The sequence below is a fragment of the Theropithecus gelada genome, chromosome 1 (assembly GCF_003255815.1).
Source record: "Theropithecus gelada isolate Dixy chromosome 1, Tgel_1.0, whole genome shotgun sequence".
NCBI classification, from domain to species: domain Eukaryota; kingdom Metazoa; phylum Chordata; class Mammalia; order Primates; family Cercopithecidae; genus Theropithecus; species Theropithecus gelada.
The window spans coordinates 81361795-81384429 of record NC_037668.1 but is presented as its reverse complement, the minus strand read 5'-3'; the positions used below and the strand labels follow the sequence as shown (position 1 = coordinate 81384429).

The following is a 22635-nucleotide window of genomic DNA, read 5'->3' as shown; positions in this document are numbered from 1 at the left end:
CAGGTGATCCACCTGCCTGGGCCTCCCAAAGTGCTGGGATTACAGGTGTGAGCTACCGTGCCCAGCCATTAATTCATCTTTTAAAAACAAATTTGTGACACCCTGAGGCCTCTCTCTCTCTTTTCCCCCTACCTCCCCACTGCCTCCATTTTCTTCCCCTCCCCTCTCCTCCCTTCTTTGTCCTAAAAAAGGAAAAAATGGGCCACTAACAAGCCGAAAAGCTTCTAAGTAGATCAGTCGCATTTAAGGAGGAGTTACAGTTAACAAGTGGCTAAGGCCGGGCACGGTGGCTCAAGCCTGTAATCCCAGCACTTTGGGAGGCCGAGACGGGCGGATCACGAGGTCAGGAGATTGGGACCATCCTGGCTAACACGGTGAAACCCCGTCTCTACTAAAAACATACAAAAAAACTAGCCGGGCAAGGTGGCAGGCGCCTGTAGTCCCAGCTACTCGGGAGGCTGAAGCAGGAGAATGGCGTGAACCCGGGAAGCGGAACTTGCAGTGAGCTGAGATCCGGCCACTGCGCTCCAGCCTGGGCGACAGAGCGAGACTCTGTCTCAAAAAAGAAAAGAAAAAAAAAAGTGGCTAAAATTTGTGCATTTTTCATTGCCCTTTCTTTGAATTCCTCTCTTTCTGGTGGTAGAATGGGAGAAGCCCACGCCTGGTGTCCACCTTGATTTTTTTGAGTCTCTGATCGTAGTTGTACCTTGCGTTTCTTACTAGCTGCCTGGGAATAGGAAATGGTTACCATTTGGGGGCTTGTTAGACACTGGAAAGCGAAAAAAGGTTTGTAAAGTCTTTTTCTGCTTTAAAAAAAAATCTTAATAAGAAAGTAAAAGTAAGTATGTGTTTCCTGTATTACTTGGCTTGTTAGGAACTTCACTGGTAGCTCTGCATCCATTTAAGGAGGTCTAGGTTTGTTTCTGCTTTGCTGTAACAACCTCTCAATTAAGTTTTTATTTTAAAACTATGATTAGTGGGCCGGGTGCAGTGGCTCACGCCTGTAATACCAGTACTTTAGGAGGCCGAGGGAGGTGGATCACCTGAAGTCAAAAGTTCAAGACCAGCCTGGTCAACATCTCTACTTTAAAAAAACACAAAAATTAGCTGGGTGTGGTGGCAGGCACCTGTAGTCCCAGCTACTCGGGAGGCTGAGGCAGGAGAATCACTTGAACCCGGAAGGCAGAGGTTGCAATGAGCTGAGATCGCACCTTTGCACTCCAGCCTGGACGACAGAGGGAGACTCTGTCTCAAAAAGAAATACATATATATATATATATATATGATTAGTGGCCGGTCGCAGTGGCTCACGCCTGTAATCCCAACACTTGAGGAGGCCGTGGCAGGAGGATAACTTGAGCCTAGGAGTTCCAGACCAGCCTGGGAAGCATGGCGAAACATGTCTCTACAAAAATTAGCCAGGCATGGTGACTTGCACGCCTGAAGTCAAGAGGATCGCTTGAGCCCAGAACGTCGAGGCTGCAGTGAGCCATATTTGTGCCATTGCACTCCAGACTGGGTGACAAGGCAAGCCCCTGTCGAAAAAAAAAAATTGGTTAAAGGACAGGTAAGCTGTTTTTCTGACTACCCAATAAAAAATGTATAGTGTTTTTCACTGACCTTGTCTTTCAAAAATGACACTTAAAAATCATAGTTTCAGTACTGCTGTCGAAAAATCTGGGGCACAAACTGCATTGTTTCATGATACTGCAAATTGTAATGTCATTTTCTGCATTATCAAATTTAAATTTGAACATCAGGTGACATCAGATAATAAGGCCTAAAAACGAAAACTACTCATTTTATTTCATGCTTGACCACCCAAGCTGTTTGCATTTTCTCATTAATATTAATAATTTAAAGAAAAATTTTCTTCAAAGCAAGCTATTTGAGTTAACATACTTTAGCCTTATTAACTACAAAATGCTTCCATATTCAGTTGATAGCTTTAGGAGCAAAATATACCCAAGGTGATGTGAACTTGCATAGTGCTTTGAGAACATTAATAACCATTTATCTTTTTAATCAGTAGTCATGTTATAAGATGCAGGGTTTACACAGTAAACAAATCTACAAAGAAAAACACTAGTTTATTTCTCTCTTTCCCCCAAAAGTCTCAATTTGTGTAGGTAAAATTCAACAGAGTTTTGTTTATCTCATTCTTGGAAATTCAGGCAAATTGATAGTTTTGTTCTGTTTAGGTTGATGGTTGATTACTTCTTAGACTGCTGCTTTAAAAAAAAAAAAAGATATACATATGTATATATACAAAGACATTTCTTTCTTTCTTTCTTTCTTTTTTTTTTTTTTTTTTTTTTTTTGAGACGGAGTCTGCCTCTGTGGCCCAGGCTGGAGTGCAGTGGCGCGATCTCAGCTCACTGCAAGCTCCGCCTCCCGGGTTCACGCCATTCTCCTGACTCAGCCTCCCGAGTAGCTGGGACTACAGGCGCCCGCCACCACGCCCGGCTAATTAAATTTTTCTATTTTTAGTAAAGACGGGGTTTCACCGTGTTAGCCAGGATGATCGCCATCTCCTGACCTTGTGATCCGCCCCCCTCAGCCTCCCAAAGTGCTGGGAATACAGGCGTGAGCCACCGCGCCCAGCCACAAAGACATTTCTTTAAACTGGGTTTTTTTGTTTTGTTTTTGTTTTTGAGACGGGGTCTGGCTTCATAACCCAGGCTGACGTGCGGTGACGTGGTCTCTGCTCATTGCTACCGCCGCCTTCCAGGCTCAGGTTATCTGCCCACTTAAGCTTCCCAAGTAGCTGGGACAACAGGCACACACCACCACACCTGGCTAACTCTTGTATTTTTTTGTAGAGGCGGGGTGTCACCATGTTGCCCAGAAGCTCAAGTGATCCACTAGCCTTGGCCTCCCTAAGAGCTGAGATTATAGGCATGAACTACTGCACCTGGCAGTATTTTAAAAGATAGTGACATGATATAAAAGCAGAAAACAGGAAGTCAAAAAAGGATGGGAGCAGTAAATAAACAGTGAATGACTTCTTTCCCCACACCTAAACCTTGGGATATTTACATTTAAGAAAGTCTGCCAACTTACAATTGCTGAAGAATTGCAGTTTGACTAATTAACTGTAGTGAGGATGCTTGGTGGTCATATGTGACTCCCAGCTTTTTTTCCCAGAGTCCCTAGTTTCCTAATACCTCTTCTATTTGGTTAATATGATTGCTGCTGGTACTGTTTAATTCATATTCATTTTAAAGAGCCTTGCATTATGTAGTGCACGGGGGTATCATTTATAATCATTAAATATTGCATGTACTAGAATGTTTCCTTACTGGCAGCACTCAAGAGTAAGGAAGGGCTTTTTTTTTTTTTTTTTTTTTTTGCCTATAGCATCTTTTTCCCCCAGCAGCTATAACCCAGATATCTGCTATCTTCCCTTCTTCAAGCTCTCTCCAGTGAGCAATGAAAACTTTATTGAAGATTTCATAGAAGAGGTGGAGGGGAGGATTTACATGATACATCCTATGGCAGATGCTTTAAAATCCTGCCTTAGCATTTCTGTTCTCTCAGGATCCTCCTCTGCTGTGCCAAACCCACTGGTTTGTCTTCCCACAGACCAGTGCTCTGTCCTCCCACCGGCCAGTACCCAGCCTCTCTAGTTCCTCTCTCCTTTCTCTATTTCTGTTAGCCTCTGTAAGGGCTGTGACTATCTTATTTCCCTTTATGTCTAGCACAAAATTGATATTCAGTAAATACTTGTTGCATGTGTGAATGAGTTCTCCCTCTCCTGCCAGTGTCAAAGTTATCTCCTCCCCAACTGGCTTCAGCAACTTTCCTCAAACATTACACAAGTGCTCAGCAAAACAGAAAGCCTGCAGTGATCAAGGCCACTCTTCTGACCAGCAGAACTGGGGGACTGACTTTGGTCTTGAGCTTACCCCCTCCCCTAATGGCTTAATAATAGTAATAATAATATTTAGCACTTTCTAACTGTTTATATGTGCCAGGAACTCTCAAGTCCTTTACATGTATTAAGTCATATAATCCTACTAACAAGCCTGCAAGGTAGGTTACTGTTATTATCACCCCCATTTTATACATGAAAAACTGAGACCAAAGAAGTTTAGAACTTCCCAAGATTTCACAGCCATTAAGTGGCAGAACCATGATTCAAAACCAGGAAATCTAACATCAAAGTCTCTGTTGTTAACCATATATTTGCTAACCAAATATTTCTTCTAAACCAAACAGTGATCTCCCCAAGAAAGCTTTGGTGATGAATAGAAATGTTCGTATCATTATATACTCTATTACAGTTGGGGCAAAGGGGAGTGAAGTGGGTAGCAACCTGGGGAAACTTCCTAGGATGCCCTGCTTAGCTGCTTTTCTGTATCCATGGTCAATATTTATTGAGTGCCAACCATGTGCTAAGCATAAGGCATGCAGAAGTAAGTAAAAAGACAGGATCCTTGCCTTTAGGCCTGCATTCTAGCTGGCAATCCAGACAGTAAACAAGTAATTCCAGAGTAATAAAAGTCAGGCTTTCAGAGCCCATATGGAATCCTCAACTGGCTTGAGAAATCAAGGAAGACTTCCCTGAGGGGCTGATTTCTAAGCTGATGCCTAAAGGGTTAGTAGCCAGCCACAAAAGCAGAAGTGTGTCCCACGGGCTTACTGGCCTGCAGTGTGGCTATCGCGCAGCAAGGTTGAGACACTGGCGAGAAGTGAGGTGGAAGAGTAACCTGGAAGGAGTCCTTGAGGGAAATTGACCAAGGAGAAAAGGAAATGACACGGCAGAGCCAGGCCATACTATAACTTTGGTTATTCTTTCAGAAAGCAAAACAATAAGTAATGAAGACTCGTGCAGGTATTGCAAGATTCAAATAGAGTTGAGTGGGGTTTTCTTTGAGGTGGTTGTTCCAGGTGGGGCACACATTTGAGGCTAGCCATGGTCCAAACTGGCAGTGGGCCAGACAGGGTTGCTTCTTCTAACCCTGGGACACCATTAACAGATTCATCTGACCTCTCCTAGGAATCTTAGAGAAATGAGGCACAAAATAGTAATGGATGGAAGGCAAAGGAGGGAGAGAAAAGAAGAGCATCAGGTAGTCAAACAGACCAAAGCTGTTGGAGAGGCTGTGAAGGTAAAGACTGGAACAAGCAATTCTGGGGAGCAAAGGAAAAGTACATCATCCTGGTGGCGAGGGCATGCTCCAGGTGCTACATGCTCCAAGTGCTACCGTACTGACCTTTGTTCTGTTTTGTTTTTACTTGCTAATTGGATGAACAAACATTTTTTGACACCCACAGGAACTTTCTTCCCTTCCTTCCTTCCTTTTTTTTTTTTTTTTTGCAACAGGGTTTCACTCTATTACCTAGGCTGGAGTGCAGTGGCACGAGCATAGCTCACCTTCAAACTCCTGGCTCAAGCAATCCTCCCGCCTTGGCCTCCCAAAGTGCTGGGTTTATAGGCAGGAGCCACCATGCTCAGCCCACAGAAACTTCCATAATAGTATATGTAGCTGATTACATGTATTTTTGACAGTACTATCAAATTTCTATAAATTTCAAATTTTTTTTCTGAAAATATGAGAGGCACATGTCCCTATAAACTACATTGCTAATAGGGAATAATACAGCCTTTAATATCTCTGTCCTGTGGTAAAATGCAAACTCAATTTAACACAAGAGGCATGCATTGAATGCCTACTATATTCAAGGTACTGTTCTCTGGTAAAAGCAGAATCAAAAAGAGCAAAGGAAAAAGAAAATTAAATTGAATCTTCCTTTTTCTGTGTATGTTCCTTGTCTAGTTTCTTAGAACAGTAACTTTCTATTTATCAAAAAACAAAAAATCTAGCATTTTTTTCCAGAGTTATGCTTCTATGAGAAAGGCAAATAGATATCAATAATTTATCTTTCGAGAGACCTTTCTAAACATTTTATGTCAGAGAGTCAGTACAAGTTCAGTCCATTTTGTAACTGAAAACAGATGGCAAGTAATACTACTCTAAAGACAGGCAAGCTGGGTGAGAACATGATCATTAGTTATTAGCTGTGTTAACCTTAGCTAAATTATTTAACTTCTTTGAGCCTCAGTTGCAATAGTAATATTTGTAAAATGTGTTGCAAATCCCAAAGTATAGCACATTTATCCCATTTAGTGATATTATTTCATGAATGCTTACAACTTTGCAGACATGGCCTCATCTAAGCCACAGAACAACATCTATAAGGTAGGTAATTTTATTGTGTCCATTTGACAAATAACATTGAAGTTTAAAGTTCAGAAATATCTACCCAAGGTACATAGGAAGTGACAGAAACACATGTGAATAGTCTCCAAGTCTGAACTCCTAAGTACTATGCCATATTGCCGTTATTTAGTTATTTCCTTTAACTGTAAGGAAATAAGGTGAGATGGCTCACTCTTGTAGGATTAATGAGATAATACATTTGAATAGCCCAGCACAGTGTCTGGTATCTGGCACATGGTTAGCATGCATTACATAGTATCAAGGAGGAAGAAGGGACAAAGGGAAAGGGGGTGAGGAATAAGTAGTATTTCTGACTTACCCCAAGCCACCTCCAATCACAGGATTTGATTTAGCTACGCAGTGGCATCAGGCTCCCCAAGCATAGATTAAACCCCAGCTGTCCATATACCTATTATTTACTGTGGCTATTGAGCACTTAAAATGTGCCCAGTTAAATTTAAGATGTTCTGAAAGTATAAAATACACAACAGATTTTAATGACATAGTATGAAGAAAAGAATGCAAAATATCTCAACAATTTTATATAGATTATATATTGAAATAATTTTTGGATATATTGAATTAAATAACATTTTAATGTGGCTTTTTACTTTTTTAATGTTGCTACCAGAAATTTTTTTTTTTTTTTTGAGACAGAGTCTTGCTCTGTCGCCCAGGCTGGAGTGCAGTGGCACCATCTCGGCTCACTGCAAGCTCCGCCTCCCGGGTTCAGGCCATTCTCCTGCCTCAGCCTCCCCAGTAGCTGGGACTACAGGCGCCTGCCACCACGCCCAGCTAATTTTTTTTTTTTGTATTTTTAGTAGAGACGGGGTTTCACCATGTTAGCCAGGATGGTCTCGATCTCCTGACCTCGTGATCCGCCTGTCTCGGCCTCCCAAAGTGCTGGGATTACAGGCGTGAGCCATTGCGCCCGGCCGAAAATTTTAAATTATATGTATGATCTTTCATTATATTTCTATTGGGCAGCAGTGCACAAGAGATTTGTGTGCTCAGTCCTTCTATTTCTGAAGACCAAGTTTTCCACATTAGCTCATATTCAAGGTGTTACATTATCTTCAGCTAGAGTCTACCACGTTCATACCCCCCTCCATCTTGGTGGTTAGATAACCTTCACTAGCATGAATCTCTGCTCTTTACCATTTAGGGCCTTTTAAATGGGATCAAAACACCGTCTTGTGCTTCAGAACTGGAAATATTACTACTGGAAAATGCCAGCTAGAAGAGTCTAATAAAACTCCAGTTTGCATTTTGAATCTTCAAACATATGATGTTTTTTTTATGGGAATATTTTCCTATTTCTCTTGTTAGGTATAAATTACTAGTAAAATACTGTGTAAACTAGAAAAGAAAGAAGGGTGTCATTATTATTATTATTTTTTTTTTTTTTTTTTTTTTTGAGACGGAGTCTGGCTCTGTCGCCCAGGCTGGAGTGCAGTGGCCGGATCTCAGCTCACTGTAAGCTCCGCCTCCCGGGTTTACGCCCTTCTCCTGCCTCAGCCTCCCGAGTAGCTGGGACTACAGGCACCTGCCACCTCGCCCGGCTAGTTTTTTTGTATTTTTTTAGTAGAGACGGGGTTTCACCGTGTTAGCCAGGATGGTCTCGATCTCCTGACCTCGTGATCCTCCGGCCTCGGCCTCCCAAAGTGCTGGGATTACAGGCTTGAGCCACCGCGCCCGGCCGGGTGTCATTATTTACTAAGGTTACAGCATGCCTACAATATAGAATCCATCAGTTTTGCCTAAAAGCTCGACCAGAGGGCATAGGTCAATTATGTACCTGTCGCTTGATAAATGTAGTCCTGTGGACATTTTATATTGTAAGAATTCTGGAAAATTAGTTTTTAAAGTATTTGATTAATGCCCTTCTTCTCCCCCAGAACCTACCCCAGGTAAACAATTACTACCACTAGGAATAGTAATTTTGCTTTGCACAAATAATTCCTTAAACAAGAAAAGGCATGAAGATTTGTTATGAACAGTTTTTTTCCTAGGCATATAGAGATTATTACCTCCTACACATTTTCTTTAAACATAGTTAAACTTATTTAGCCTAATCAGTTTGGGGATTGTTGCTTTTTCCTCTTTAACTTGCCAGATAAATCAGAAATATTTATTTTAAGAGACAGTTTAAGGAGCTCCAGCATTCCCAATCTGTCAGAGTTTTACAAATAAATCTCAGTTGAATGTCTATCATTGTTTCCAATCTGGTCAAGGAAAAAGAAGAAAAAGTATACAATTCATCAGAATAATTAGTTGGCTGGAGTTGAATAATTCTAAGAATAAACATTTGACCCCCTGGCACCTCATAAACGCCCTGGAGTGAGAAGGATTATAAATTAATGTACAAGATGTAAAAGGGTCCAGATACACACTTAACATTATTGCAAGCATGTGGGACACATTTAGATAAGTTAAAACCAAGTGTGGGTTTTGCGTTTGGCCATCTTTCATCAGTGGCTTACTAAAGCTTTAGTCCTTTGGTGTGAGGCTAGGGGGTGCAGAGAAGTGGGTAGGAAGAATGGAATAGCAGCAACAGTGCCCCCTGCTGCCCAATGGCCACTTCCCCTCATGGAAACTTGAGGTTTCAGGAAATTTTAGAGACATGGCACCCCAGGGAATAATGAAACTCCTCTTAAGGGAGTCAGGAAGGAAAGAACTAACACATACAAAGGTTTTACAGCATTGCAAGCATTGTTCTATCATTTAATAATATGAAGCTCATTACAAATTTAGGAAAGAATATGATGCATTTCATAGATGAAGAAACTGAGGATCAAGAATATAGGATAAACTTTACAAATTTCATAGCTAGAAGTGGAGTAGTCCAGACTGTGGATCAGGTATGCCTGGCTCCAAAGCCTGTGCTTCTTGTACTGCAGCACACTGCCCATAGCTGGAAGCCAAGGACATAGCTCAGACTCCTCAAGTATGGTGACCATCCTGATTTGCCTGAGACTGAAAGAGTTTTAGGGACACAGGATTTTTAGTGGTAAAACCTCCCTGTTTTGTGCAGGACAAGCTGGGACAAATTGACCGATATAGCTGGAATTCAACGGAATAAGGCAGCAGGCTGGAAGGGTTTATTTGGAAAAGGAGGAAGGCTGCCTGGTTCTCTGTCCTGTCCTGCTCTGAGGCAGCCACGGGTGAACAATCTCTGTCCTGCTTATTTTTTTTTTTTTTTTTTTTTTTTTTTTTTTTTTTTTTTTTTTTTTTTGAGACGGAGTCTCGCTCTGTCGCCCGGGCTGGAGTGCAGTGGCCGGATCTCAGCTCACTGCAAGCTCCGCCTCCCGGGTTCACGCCATTCTCCGGCCTCAGCCTCCTGAGTAGCTGGGACTACAGACGCCCGCCACCTCGCCCGGCTAGTTTTTTGTATTTCTTAATAGAGACGGGGTTTCACCATGTTAGCCAGGATGGTCTCGATCTCCTGACCTCGTGATCCGCCCGTCTCGGCCTCCCAAAGTGCTGGGATTACAGGCTTGAGCCACCGCGCCCGGCCTGTCCTGCTTATTTTGTGCCGTGACACATCCTGGGGCATTGTCAAAGAAGTTCACATCTCTGCCAGTTACGATTTCTTCAATTCCTGTCCCAAATCATTAAAGTCAGCAGGAATTTGGTTAACCAAATCATCCATTTGAGTGGAGGAGAAAGAGCAGAAACTGGCATCACAGAAACATTAGTTTTGAGAGGATTGAATGAGGCCAGAAGATGGGAGTGAGTAACAGAACTGACATTTGTGGAATGCTTATTAACGTACAGGGCACTGAGCCACATACCTATGCACAACTTCTCACACATTCGTGCACATTGTCTCTCCTATTGCAACCCTAAATGATAAAAGGTAGTTATAATGAACTCAAATTACAGATTTACAAAAGAAAAATAAGCTCAGAAAGAGGCTAAATAACTTGTCTAAATTCACACAGCTAGAAAAAAAATGGAACTCAAAATTTGTTTCAGCCCAAAGTTGTGACACTTTCTCTACTATATCGTAGTGTCTGACTGTGATATTGTGATGTAATAAGAAATATGTATCTGGTCTTTGTCCTGGTTCCTGGCTCAGAGTCCCTAAAACCCTTGTAATTTCCTGAGTGATAGGGGTGATAGGAGCATCATTTGTTATGATATTTGCCCTTTATCCCCAGTTCCTGACAGGAGCTTCTAAGACCCTTGGAATCTCTGGAATGACAACAGTGTCTTTTTGTATGCTAATGATGTGATTGGTGGCTGGGGTCCCCTAGATACCTTCAGGATGGGGGCTGCTCACCAGGAAGACCCAGGCATGATAAGAGAATTAGAACTTTCAGCTCCCACCCCCACCTCTGGGGAGGGGAGAGGGACTGGAGATTGAGTTAATCACCAATAGCCAATGATTTAACCATGCACAAGTAATGAAACCTCCATGAAAACAAAGTACAGGGCTCTAGGAGCTTCCAGGTTAGTGAACACATTGACATGCTGGGAGGCTAGCAGGCTCTGAGAGGGTATATGGAAGCTCTGTGTCCCTTTTCCCCGTACTCTGTCCTATGCCTCTCTTCCATTTGGCTGTTCCTGAGTTGTATCTTTTATAATAAACCAGTACATGTAAGTAAAGTGTTTTCCTGAGTTCTGTGAGCTATTCTAGCAAATTATTGAACACGAGGAGGAGATTGTGGGAATCTACAATATATTGCCAGTAGGTCAGAAATGTGGGAGGCTCTGGACTTGCAATTGGTGTCTGAAGTGGGGACAGTCTTGTGGGACTAAGCCCTTACTTGTGGGGCTTGACATGAATTCCAAGTGGTTAGTGTCCAAATTGGATTGAATTGTTGGATACCCAACTGGTGTCCAGAGAGTTGGACAACTGACTGGTGGTGTGGAAAAAATCCACATTTGGTGTCAGAAGTGAGTAGAAGCATTCACTGTACTGACAAGTCATAGTGTTTCATAAATATTCAATTCCCCTTCCCATGAAGTTCCTAAGGACTTGAATTTATTAATTTCAGTGTCCTCCATATGCTTTAAAAATTATAAAAAGATTAAGGATGAGCTTGCTGTTAAGAAAAAATATATAAAAAGAAAAACCTTAGACAAATTAAATTTAGCAGAGTTGAATTGGGTAAAGAACAATTTGCAAATCGGGCAGCCCCAGAACCAGAATAGGTTCAGAGACTCCATCACTGGTGCATGGTCGAAGAAGATTTATGGATGGAAAAAGGAAAGTGATGTACAGAAAAGAGTGAGGTACAGAAACAACCAGATTGGTTACAGCTCAGTGTTGCGTTATTTGAACATAGTTTGAACAGTTGGCTGACTTTGATTGGCTGAAACTCAGTGATTGGCACAAGGGTAGGTTGCAGTCTGTTTGCACATCCAGTTAGGTTACAGTTCACTATGTACGGAGAAACCTTTAGGCCAAACTTAAAATATGGAAGGAGGCAGCTTTAGGCTAAATCTAACAAAATAAAATAACATGCCAAAAACACTATTCTCCAAACTTGTATGGTGAATATAGAGATTCATTATGGGAGAATGAAGTCATCTGATTAAGTTCACTCTGAGAAAATAATTCAGGCAACTACTCCGGTTCATTTTTATAGGTAAAAGTGTTGGTCACTACCTCCTGATTACTGGATAGAACACTGTTCCATGAAATGATACATAAACAAAGTAAGCAGTGTTCTTACAATCCTGTCAGAAGTATTTCCTATACAGTCAAAAAAAAAAAAAAAAAGGCAATTTACCAGTCCAGATTACATACAAATGAATGTCTGGCAAACACAAGGGAGGTGAATTAAGCAAAGAAAGTTTTCTGGCAGATATACTTTGTAATTGATTGTGTAAGATGACATGGATTTGTAGAGGAAAGCGGGGGTGGGGGGGTGGGGGGGCACACACAAAAACATGGACAACAGGAATAAGGACATCTTGCATGAATATATTATATATTTGTGTAACTGTAGTAAAGAAAGTATCAATGGGCCATGGACCTAAGTATTTATGGCTGAAAATCAAATACCCTACATGCAAATTAAAATTTTGTGAGAAGGAAGTGAGTCAAAATAATGTAGAGATCAAAGAGTATCTCCCAGATACCTGAACAAATAGGGGTTCTGTTGCTAAAGAGGAATGGGCAGTTGGCTTTTGAATAGACAACAGTGTCTGCCACTCTATATTCATGAAATTGAAAGAACATCTATCTTGTATGCTTATTGTAGGATTACAGATGTTTATAGCAACTGGCAAAGAGTAGATACCAAGTAAGTGTTTGTTATTGTTTTATATAAGTACTCTATGATTATGCTTTAGAGCTTTTGAAAATTATGTTTGGGGACAATGTGGGATATTAGCTCTGCTTTGGAATACATTTAAAATGTGCCTGGCACATAATAGGCACTTAATAAAAATCTGTTGAATGGATGAATAAAGGAATACATTTTCACTCTTTTCTCTTTAACAAATAAAAGAAACAAAAGTCTTTGGCCTTCTGGAAAGGAAAGGTCTACTTAACTCATCAATCGAAGTTTGCAGAAAGAACACAGTAAAAGTATGATGACGATTTCAAGAGAGAAATATTGCCCAACATCATGTAACCACCAAGGAAATAATAATGGTAGTTGTGTGCTCTGTAATGGTGAAATATTCTTATAGGCTACTTTCAGTTATTACTGACTTTATGGCTGAGTTTTAGTAAAGTTATTTGCTATGGTTTGGATATTTGACCTCTCCAAACCTCATGTTGAAATTTGATACCAAATGTTGGAGGTGGGGCCTAATGGGAGGCGTTATGGGGGTGGGTGGCTCCTGAATGAGGGGGTGCAGTCCTCATAACAGCAAGTGAGTTCCATGAGTTCCTGAAAAAGCCTGTTGTTTAAAAGAACCCAGCATCTTCCTCCCCTCTATCTTGCCTTGTGATTTCTGGCCATCTCCTCTTGCCTTCCACCGTGAATGGAAGCAGCTTGAGGCCCTCACTAGAAGCAGATGTTGGTGCCATGCTTCCTGTACAGCCTGCAGAACCATAAGCCAAATAAACCTGTTTTCTGTATAAATTACCTAGGTATTCCTTTATAACAACACTAATGAACTAAAACATTATTGAACTAAGAAGTGTCTAAGAAAAGTTTTACCCTGACGATTTCTATTGTTTTCTTTAACTTGTACAAATACATTGTTTGGAACAATATTTTAAGACCAAATGTAGTGGCTCATTCCAATAATCCCAGCACTTTGGGAAGCCAAGGAGGGCAGATCACTTGAGTCCAGGAGTTTGAGACCAGCCTAGGCAACACAGTGAGACCCTTGTCTCTATAAACAATTTTTTAAAATTAGCTGGGTATGGTGGCACGTGCATGTAGTCCCAGCTACTTGGGAGGCTGAGGTGAGAGGATCACTCAAGCCTCGGGAGGTTGAGGCTGCACTGAGCCATGATCATGTCACTGCACTCCAGCCTGGGTGACAGAGTAGACCCTGTCTCAAAAAAAAAAAAAAAAAAAAATATATATATATATATATATATATATATATATATATATGTATTTTAGTGGTACAGTGTAGGGTCCAGCCCTACAGGGCCTGTGGGTTTTTCTCTTCGTGTGCAGAGACGAGAGATCATAGAAATAAAGACAGAAGACAAAGAGATAGAAGAAAGGACAGCTGGGCCCGGGGGACCACTACCACCAAGGCACAGAACCGGTAGTGGCCCCGAATGCCTGGCCATGCTGTTATTTATTGTATATGAGGCAAGAGGGCAGGGTAAGAAGTGTGAGTCATCTCCAATGATGGGTAAGGTCATGTGAGTCATGTGTCCACCAGACGGGGGCCCTTCCCTATTTGGCAGCTGAGACAGAGAGAGAGGGGACAGTTTACGTCATTATTTCTTCTACGTATTTCTCAGAGAGATCAAAGACTTCAATACTTTCACTATTTCTGCTATTGCTATCTAGAAGGTGGAGCCAGGTGTACAGGGTGGAACATGAAGGTGGACCAGGAGCGTGACCGCTGAAGCACAGCATCACAGGGAGATGCTTAGGCCTCCAGATGGCTGTGGGTGGGCCTAACTGATGTCAGGCCTTCCACAAGAGGTGGTGGAGCAGAGTCTTCTCTAACTCCCTCGGGGAAAGGGAAACTCCCTTTCCTGGTCTGCTAAGTAATGGGCGCCTTCCCAGGCACTGGCACTACCACTAGACCAAGGTCTGCTAAGTAATGGGCGCCTTCCCAGGCACTGGCACTACCACTAGACCAAGGAGCCCTCTAGTGGCCCTGTCCGGGTGTAACAGAGGGCTCACACTTGTCTTCTGGTCACTTCTCACCGTGTCCCTTCAGCTCCTGTCTCTGTATGGCCTGGTTCTTTCTAGGTTATAATTGTAGAACAAAGATTATTATAATATTGGAATAAATAGTAATGCTACAAACTAATGATTAATAATATTCATATATAATCATATCTATAATCTATTTCTAGTATAGCTATTCTTATTCTATATATTTTCTTTATTATATTGGAACAGCTTGTGCCTTCGGTCTCTTGCCTTGGCACCTGGGTGGCTTGCCGCCCACAGTACAGAACAAGTATCCCATAGAAATGAGATCAATTTGATATAACCTCTGCTTTCATAAAGTGGACAGTGACCTCTGGTATATGTTAGGAAAACATCCAAGTTGTACCTTTAGGAAATGGAGGCCTAAGGGTTCAGTAAATGTAGCTGCTGTTATTATTACTCTAGCCCTCTTTACTCCTTATTTTCTCTAAACTCCATTTCTGAAGAATCCAGCATTTCCCAAAATATGCTCCATGAAAGACTACACCTATGAATAGATATGTCTATGAATAGAAATGTGAATAGGTGTGATATATAAAAGGGGTTCTGGGCTGGGTGCAGTGGCTCATGACTACAATCCCAGAACTTTGGGAGGCCAAGGCATGAGGATTGCCTGAGCTTAGGAGTTCCCAACCAGCCTAGGCAACCCGGTGAAACCCCATCTATACTAAAATACAAAAAATTACCCAGGCATGGTCGCCTGTGCCTGTAGTCCTAGCTACTCGGAAGGCTGAGGCAGAAGAATTGCCTGAACCCAGGAGGCAGAGGTTGCAGTAAGCCGAGATTGCACCACCGCACTCTGGCCTGAGTGACAGAGTGAGACTCCATCTCAAAAAAAAAAAAAAAAAAAAGGGGTTGGGGGAGTGCTTCTGGCCGGGCGCAGTGGCTCATGCCTGTAATTCCAGCACTTTGGGAGGCCAAGGCCAATGGATCACCTGAGGTCAAGAGTTCGAGACCAGCCTGGCCAACATGGTGAAACTCCATCTCTACTAAAAATACAAAAATCAGCCAGGTGCCATGGCACACACCTGTAGTCCCAGCTACTCAGGAGGATGAGGCAGGGGAATTGCTTGAACCTGGGAGGCAGAGGACACAGTGAGCTGAGATCAAGCCACTGCACTCCAGCCTGGGCGACAGAGTGAGACTCCATCTCAAAAAATAAAAAATAAATAAAATAAAAATTAAAAAGGGGTTCTGAAATCCAGGAAAATCAGGAAACCCTAAATTAACAAAGCCAGAGGTTTTTTTTACTAAACAACTTCTCACTCTTCAATGTGTTTATGTGTCCTGTGAATCTCCAACAGCAAGCTCTGACACAGCGTTTCTCAACCTTTTGTTCATTATAGGCCATCCCTCCCCCAGAGATTTAGACATTTTTACTAATCATCCTTTCCCTCCTTCCCACTCTCCCCCAAAATTAAATACTAAGGAATAAAATTTTACCTGGGGGACCACAAACCATTGTCCTAAGATTCTTTGCCCCCTAAGAACCATTTCACCCCCTTGGGTATGATACCACCTCAGTTGAGAAGCATGCCCTAGTGTGAAATGCTTCTTGTATTAGTCTGCTCTCACATTGCTATAAAGAAATACCTGAGGCTGGGCACAGTAGTTCATACCTGTAATCCCAGTGCTTTGGGAGGCCGAGGTGGGTGGATCACTTGAGGTCAGGAGTTTGAGACCAGCCTGGCCAACATGGTGAAACCCGTTCCTACTAAAAATACAAAAATTAGCTGGGTGTCGTGGCGGGCACCTGTAATCCAAGCTACGCAGGAGACTGAGGCAGGAGAATCGCTTGAACCTGGGAGGCGGAGATTGCAGTGAGCCAAGATCATTCCATTGCACTCCAGCCTGGGCGACATGAGTGAGACTCTGTCTCAAAAAACAGAAACAAAAACAAAAAACCTGAGACTGGGTAATTTATAAAGAAAAAAAGGTTAATTTGCTCACAGTTCCACAGGCTGTATAGGAAGCATAGCAGCATCTGCTTCTGCAGAGGCCTCGGGAAACTTACAATTATGGTGACAGGCAAGGGGGAAGCAGGAATATCTTACATGGCCAGAGCAGGAGGAAGAAGAGAGAGTGGGGAAGTGCTACACACTTAAACAATCAGATCTCACGATAACTCACAATAACTCCGGAAGGCGGAGATTGCAGTGAGCCAAGATCACTCCATTGCACTCCAGCCTGGGTGACACGAGTGAGACTCTGTCTCAAAAAAAAGAATAAAAAAGAAAAAGAAATACCTGAGACTGGGTAATTTATAAAGAAAAGAAGTTTAATTGGCTCACAGTTCCACAGGCTGTACAGCAAGCATAGCAGCATCTGCTTCTTCAGAGGCCTCAGGAAACTTACAATTATGGTGACAGGCAAAGGGGAAGCAGGAATATCTTACATGGCCAGAGCAGGAGGAAGAAGAGTGGAGAACTGCTACACACTTAAACAATCAGATCTCATGATAACTCACTCACTATCATGAGACCAGCACCGAGGGGATGGTGCTAACTCATTCATGAGAACTCTGCCCCCCCGATTCAGTCACCTTCCACCAGGCCTCCAATACTGAGATTACAATGTGACATGAGATTTGGTGGGGACACAGATCCAAAGCACATCACTTCTCAAACTCATTTGACCGCAGACCTTTCAAGTGGACCAGTGTTCCCAGGAACATACTGTGAGAAGCCCTAATTTAGTTAGTATGGGATATTTTAACACTTCATTGTTCTCTTGTGACTCAAGGACAGAGACTTCTCTTTAATACGTAAATTCCTGGTAGAAGACTATTACAAGGAGAGGAGTTTTAAAAAAGGCTTGTTGATTGAGAAAACCTGTATCTGCCTCTGTTCTCCCCTTTAGCCATCATCCCTAGTTTGGGGTGAGAATTTTATACCAGTCAACTTTTTAAAAAAAATTATGGTATAATATACATAAAGTGTATAATGTACTCTAATCTTAAGTGTACAGCTTGATAAATTTTCACAGGTGAATACTGAAGGAAACCAGAATCTGTCACATGTCACATCAAAACATGCCTCTTTGACAAAATTTTTTTTTTTTTTTTTTTTTTTTTTTTTTTTTTTTAGCTAAAGGCAACTAGGAAGCAGATGTAGGGAGTTCTCTGCCTTCTTTCTGTCTGACTAAAAGCAGGACAGAGAATTATAAAGACAAAAGGTCTTTCTATCCACCCTGCTTTCCTGCCTAAAGACAGTATGTAAATTCTTCTTTACAACCTTTATCAGCTTAGAGACAGTGCCAGAGGAATCTGAGCAGACTTTACTCCATTAGCTTCCCCATAAATTTACCTTCCTACATTTTCCCACCTGTAGGAGCCTGGGACTGCTTTTGTCATTACGTTTCTAAAATGTATCATGCTATATTAGACATGCTATATAAGCCAGACTCTTAAGCTACTGCTTAGAGTTACTTTTCTCCCACATTATGTGCACTGTATGTGTTAATAAACTTGCTTGTTTTTCTCTTGTTAATCTTTTGTTGCAGGAGTCTGTCCCAACTATGAACTTATGAGGGTTGAGGGAATATTATTTTTTATTCTCTTTAATACACTCAGTTCTGGATATAAGTACTAAATTATTGATCAGAAAATCCATCATGCCCTGGACCTGGTCAAGTGCCACATGCAGGTGGATCAGAAAACCTTAACAAAAATTTTTGACTTCCCATGATCCACATACTGTGGTGTGTAGTTTTCAAACTTTAGTGAAGAATCCACCTAGGAGTGTATTAAAATCACTTCTACTCACAGAGATTCTCATTCAGACGGTCTAGAGTGTGAGCTGAGATTTTTAATAAGGCACTCCAGGTGATTCTGATGCAGGTGGTCTGTGGATCACACTTGTGAGAAAGATAGGCCCGCCCTACAGGATAAAAGTCAAAGTCCTGAACAAGACATTAAGGCCTTCCTTAATTTGACCCAATTTTATTTTTCCAGACTCAGCCCTTCCTGATTTCCATCATACTGAATTAATCCCCTCTGCTCAGTAGGAAATGCACTTAGGTTTGTTTCCTTTAACCTGAAATTGCCCTTCTAGTCTTTTTCAGGTGGCAAACTCCTACTTATCCTTCAAGACCCAGCTACACTGTCACTTCCTCAGGGAAATCTTCTGAACCTCATCAGGCAAAATGAGTTGCTCCTTCCTTGTTCATCTAGAACTTTATTCAAATTCTGTTATAGGCTGGGCACGGTGGCTCATGCCTATAATCCCAACACTTTGGGAGGCCAAGGCAGGCAGATCGCTTGAGGTCAGGAGTTCAAGACCAGCCTGACCAACATGGTGTAAACCTCATCTCTACTAAAAGTACAGGAGGCAGAGGTTGTAGTGAGCCGAGATCATGCCACTGCACTCCAGTCTGGGTACAGAGTGAGATTCTGTCTCAAAAACCAAACAAATTCTGTTATAATACGTATCAAAATCCTGATTTTTTTTTCTTTTAAAACAAAATCTTATTTAGAAGTAAGCAGGAGTATGTCTGGTTCTTTGCTGAACCCGTAGCCCTGCACAGGGCCCAGCACAAAGTGGGTAAATGAATGGATGATGTATGCTACTGATTTATACCTGGGGTCACTTAGTTCTTATTTTTTGGGCCAGTGAAACTGTAAGCTTCCCAAAAGACAAGGGTTTTTGACTCACTTTCATATTCTCCAAAATCAGTAGTCAATGAAAAGAAAATACATGATAAGTGAAAATAATCAGCACCCCTCCTAAATTCAGTGAGTGTCCCCATGCTTCCTAGGCTCCCACTACAACCGTTGTTGGGAGACAGGAGTAGTGTGTGAGCTGGGGGAAACTGTCACCTACCTACCAGGTGAGATCGTTATGTAAGGCCGGAAGCCACTGGCTCTCTCTGCCCATTCGCACCGTGGAACGCCACTGCCATGGAGATGACCATTCCTCTAAACCGGCGTAGTTGGGTGAGGACTCCACAAAGGCCTCTCAGGAAGGCAACAGTGCATGGCGACTCTTCACCCCTTCGTCCACCTCCTCATCTACGTACTCGCCTATTCCTGTGTTTACTCGTGTTTGTACTTGTTGGTTTATTTTCTTCGCATTTTTGTAGAGGACTAGGCAGCCGAGCTGGACCAAAGTCACGAGGGTAGTGAAGGCCCGGTCCACCGTCCAAGGTGAGCTCTGGGACCACTGACCACTGGCCCAGGCGCAGCGGGGCCGGGGTTCCTGCAGCTACCAGGAGCCCATTGACCTGAAGGGGCAAAGGGGCGGGGCGTGCTGGAGGGGAAGGGGCGGGGCAACACCGCCTACTTAAACTGTCTGGTCACACCGCGGACTGCGCAGGCGCGGGATGAAGCGTTGTGGTCCCGCCGGGATGCCCTCGCCTGCACCGTTGGGGGGCTCACCAGGGAGGTTCACGATGCCCCGCCCCGCCCCGCGGCCCCTGAGGGAATGCGCCTGGAGGGGAGGAAGGCAGGGTCGGCCTGCACCCAGCGCAGCCATGGATGACCCCCCGGCGACCGCCAAGTGGTGCAGGCGAGAAGCGTGGGCCAAGGCGGCTGCAGGCCCTGGGCAGCGGCTGCGGAGGAGGCCAGCGTGGAGTACGGCTCGGCCCGGTACCTGCTGCTGTGCGGCCTGGGCGGGATGCTGAGCTGCAGCTGACACACACGGCCATCGTGTCCCTGGACCTAGTCAAGTGCCGCTTGCAGGTGAACCCCGGCTGGTAAAAGGGCGTCCTCAGCGGCTTCGGTGTGACGATGCGCAGCGACTGACTACGCGGCCTGGCTCGCGGCTGGGCCCTGACCTTCTTCGGCTACTCCTTGCAGGGCTTCAAGTTCGGCCTTTACGAGGTCTTCAAGATCCGCTACGCGGAGGCCCTGGGCCCAGAGAAGGCCTACGCGTGGAGAATCCGTCTGTACCTAGTCGCCTGGGCCTGCGCCGAGTTCTTCGCCGACCTCTCGCTGGCGCCGGTGGAGGCGGTGAAGGTCCGCGTGCAGACGCGACTGGGCTACGCCGGCACCCAGCGAGCCACGGCGCCCAGGATGTAGGACGAGGAGGGCCTGTGGGCCTTCTGCAAGGGCGTGGCGCCGCTGTGGCTGCGGCAGATCCCCTACACCATGAGGAAGTTCGCCTGCTTCGAGCGCACGGTGGAGGTGCTCTACAGGTACGCCGTGCCCAAGCCCCAGAGCCAGTGCACCAAGGCTGAGCAGCTGGGCATCACCTTCGTGGCCAGCTACATCGCCGGCGTCTTCTGCGCCGTCGTGTCCCATCCCGCCCTCTCTGTGGTGTCTGTGCTGAACAAGGAGAAGGGCAGCACGGCTCTGGGCGTCCTGCGAAGACTGGGGTTCGCGAACGTGTGGAAGGGCCTCTTTGCGCTCATCGGCCTCTTTGCGCACATCCTCATGGTTCGCACCCTCGCGGCCCTGCAGTGGTTCATCTGCTACCTGGTCAAGGTGTATCCCAAGCTGCCTCACCCTCCCCTGGCGCAAGCGCCTGAACCCCTGAAGAAGAAAAAGTAGGCGTGGAGTTCTGAACTGCTCTAGCCACAGTGGGTCCAGATTTCCATCAAGTGGGGAGTCGCGTGCAAACAATACTAGTGTGTAAGATGTTCACATTTTGGGTAGAGGTTACTTAATATGCAGTCTGAGTTCTCTTTAAATGACTGCTTCTTTTTGGCAATTCAAGAGGATTTGCAAACCTTTCGTTTGGGGGTTTGAACCATTATCTTTGGGGAGTTGGCATGGTTGCTTTAACTCAATAGTTTTTCAGCAATTAAAAGGAAAAATTCTTAACAGGAAGTAATGTTAGGTAGTTTTGGGTCTCTAGGTGTTATCTCCTTTGATTCGCCCTTTCTGTAGAGATTATCCAAGCATAACCACTGAATAGCCTGCAAATGAGGTTTTAAGGTCAGCACAACTATATGGATGGGGAACAAAGTGAGATTCTGGTACATGGTGTTCATCTCAATAGAAATCGGGCACCTATTGAATAGATGAAGGACTCATCGCGTATTTCCTGTTCATATCCATTACAGGTAAAAATTATTAAAAGTTAAATTGTGACTTATACTGCCTTGTAACTTAGAATGTATTCACTGTTTTCAAAGAGACATGAGAAGATCTGCATTTTCTCCTTTTTCTTTGTCCCTTCTCTTCCTGATGTTGCTGATTAGAACATAGCTCTCTCCAGGAAGTGCTACAATTGGATGAATGTGGAAAGCCGGAAAGAGATGAAGGGCAGGTTCTGGGAATAAATATGTAAAGAAAAGCCTCTGTTCTCCAAAGATTTCTTTTGTATAACTCAGCTTTCAACAGCCATACATCCAAAGAAGACCATACCACCCTGACATTAAAAAAAAAAAAAAAAAAAGAAAAAGGAAGAAAAAACCCCAAATCCTGCAAATTCCAACTACTGTCTGTTGAATATTAAAGAATGGTTTTGGTGACTTTGGAGGGAAAATCTCACTTTAAGTGTAATAAATACTCTTCACTTAATTTGGTAGATGTTTCAGTGATCTTTACAATGGTTGAGATTCATAAACTTTAATGAAATTATAAAGCATGTTTTTGATTCTTTGTAGCCTTCACATCTCTGATTGGGGAAATTTTACAATCAGTGAAATTCCGTGAATTAGAAATGTTTGTAAAATGTGAATAAGAAACAAACTTCAATAAGGCATTTGATATAACTTACCAAAGTGTAACATGATTGCCTTAAAAACTTGTATTAAATTAGACTACAAACTTAGAATATGTTAATGTTTAAACTTTGTAATAGTAAACTGTTCAGCGGTTAACAGAAGTTTAAAAGTGTCTAAATTTAAGTATGTCTGAACTGTCTTGAATAATAAAGAGATGAAGAAAAAAGTCGACTTTTGAATGAGATGGAATGAAATTTATTAATATTTAATGCTTCTATTTAGCATATGATTGGGAAGGAACATTAGCTATTGTTAAGACACTTCAGTTAAATACATTTCTGTCTATTGTCTTCTAAAATGTAGGAAGTTTCTTTGGTAAACAATTTTTAAGTAAAGTACTTTTAGTAATATAACTTTGGAAATTGCTGCAAAATCTATGGATTTCAAGATAGTAAGAGACCACTTGTTCTGGTTTGTGGTATTTC

The 22635-nt window shown here is 43.0% G+C and overlaps 1 pseudogene across 1 annotated transcript; it reads left to right on the top strand.

Annotated features, from left to right (window-relative positions):
• The first annotated feature begins 19439 nt into the window (after positions 1-19439).
• Positions 19440-22366, top strand: LOC112627305 (annotated as a pseudogene). The gene is made up of 3 exons (XR_003120163.1): positions 19440-19475; positions 19622-19685; positions 20039-22366. The product of XR_003120163.1 is annotated as a phosphate carrier protein, mitochondrial pseudogene (transcript).
• The last annotated feature ends 269 nt before the right edge of the window (positions 22367-22635 follow it).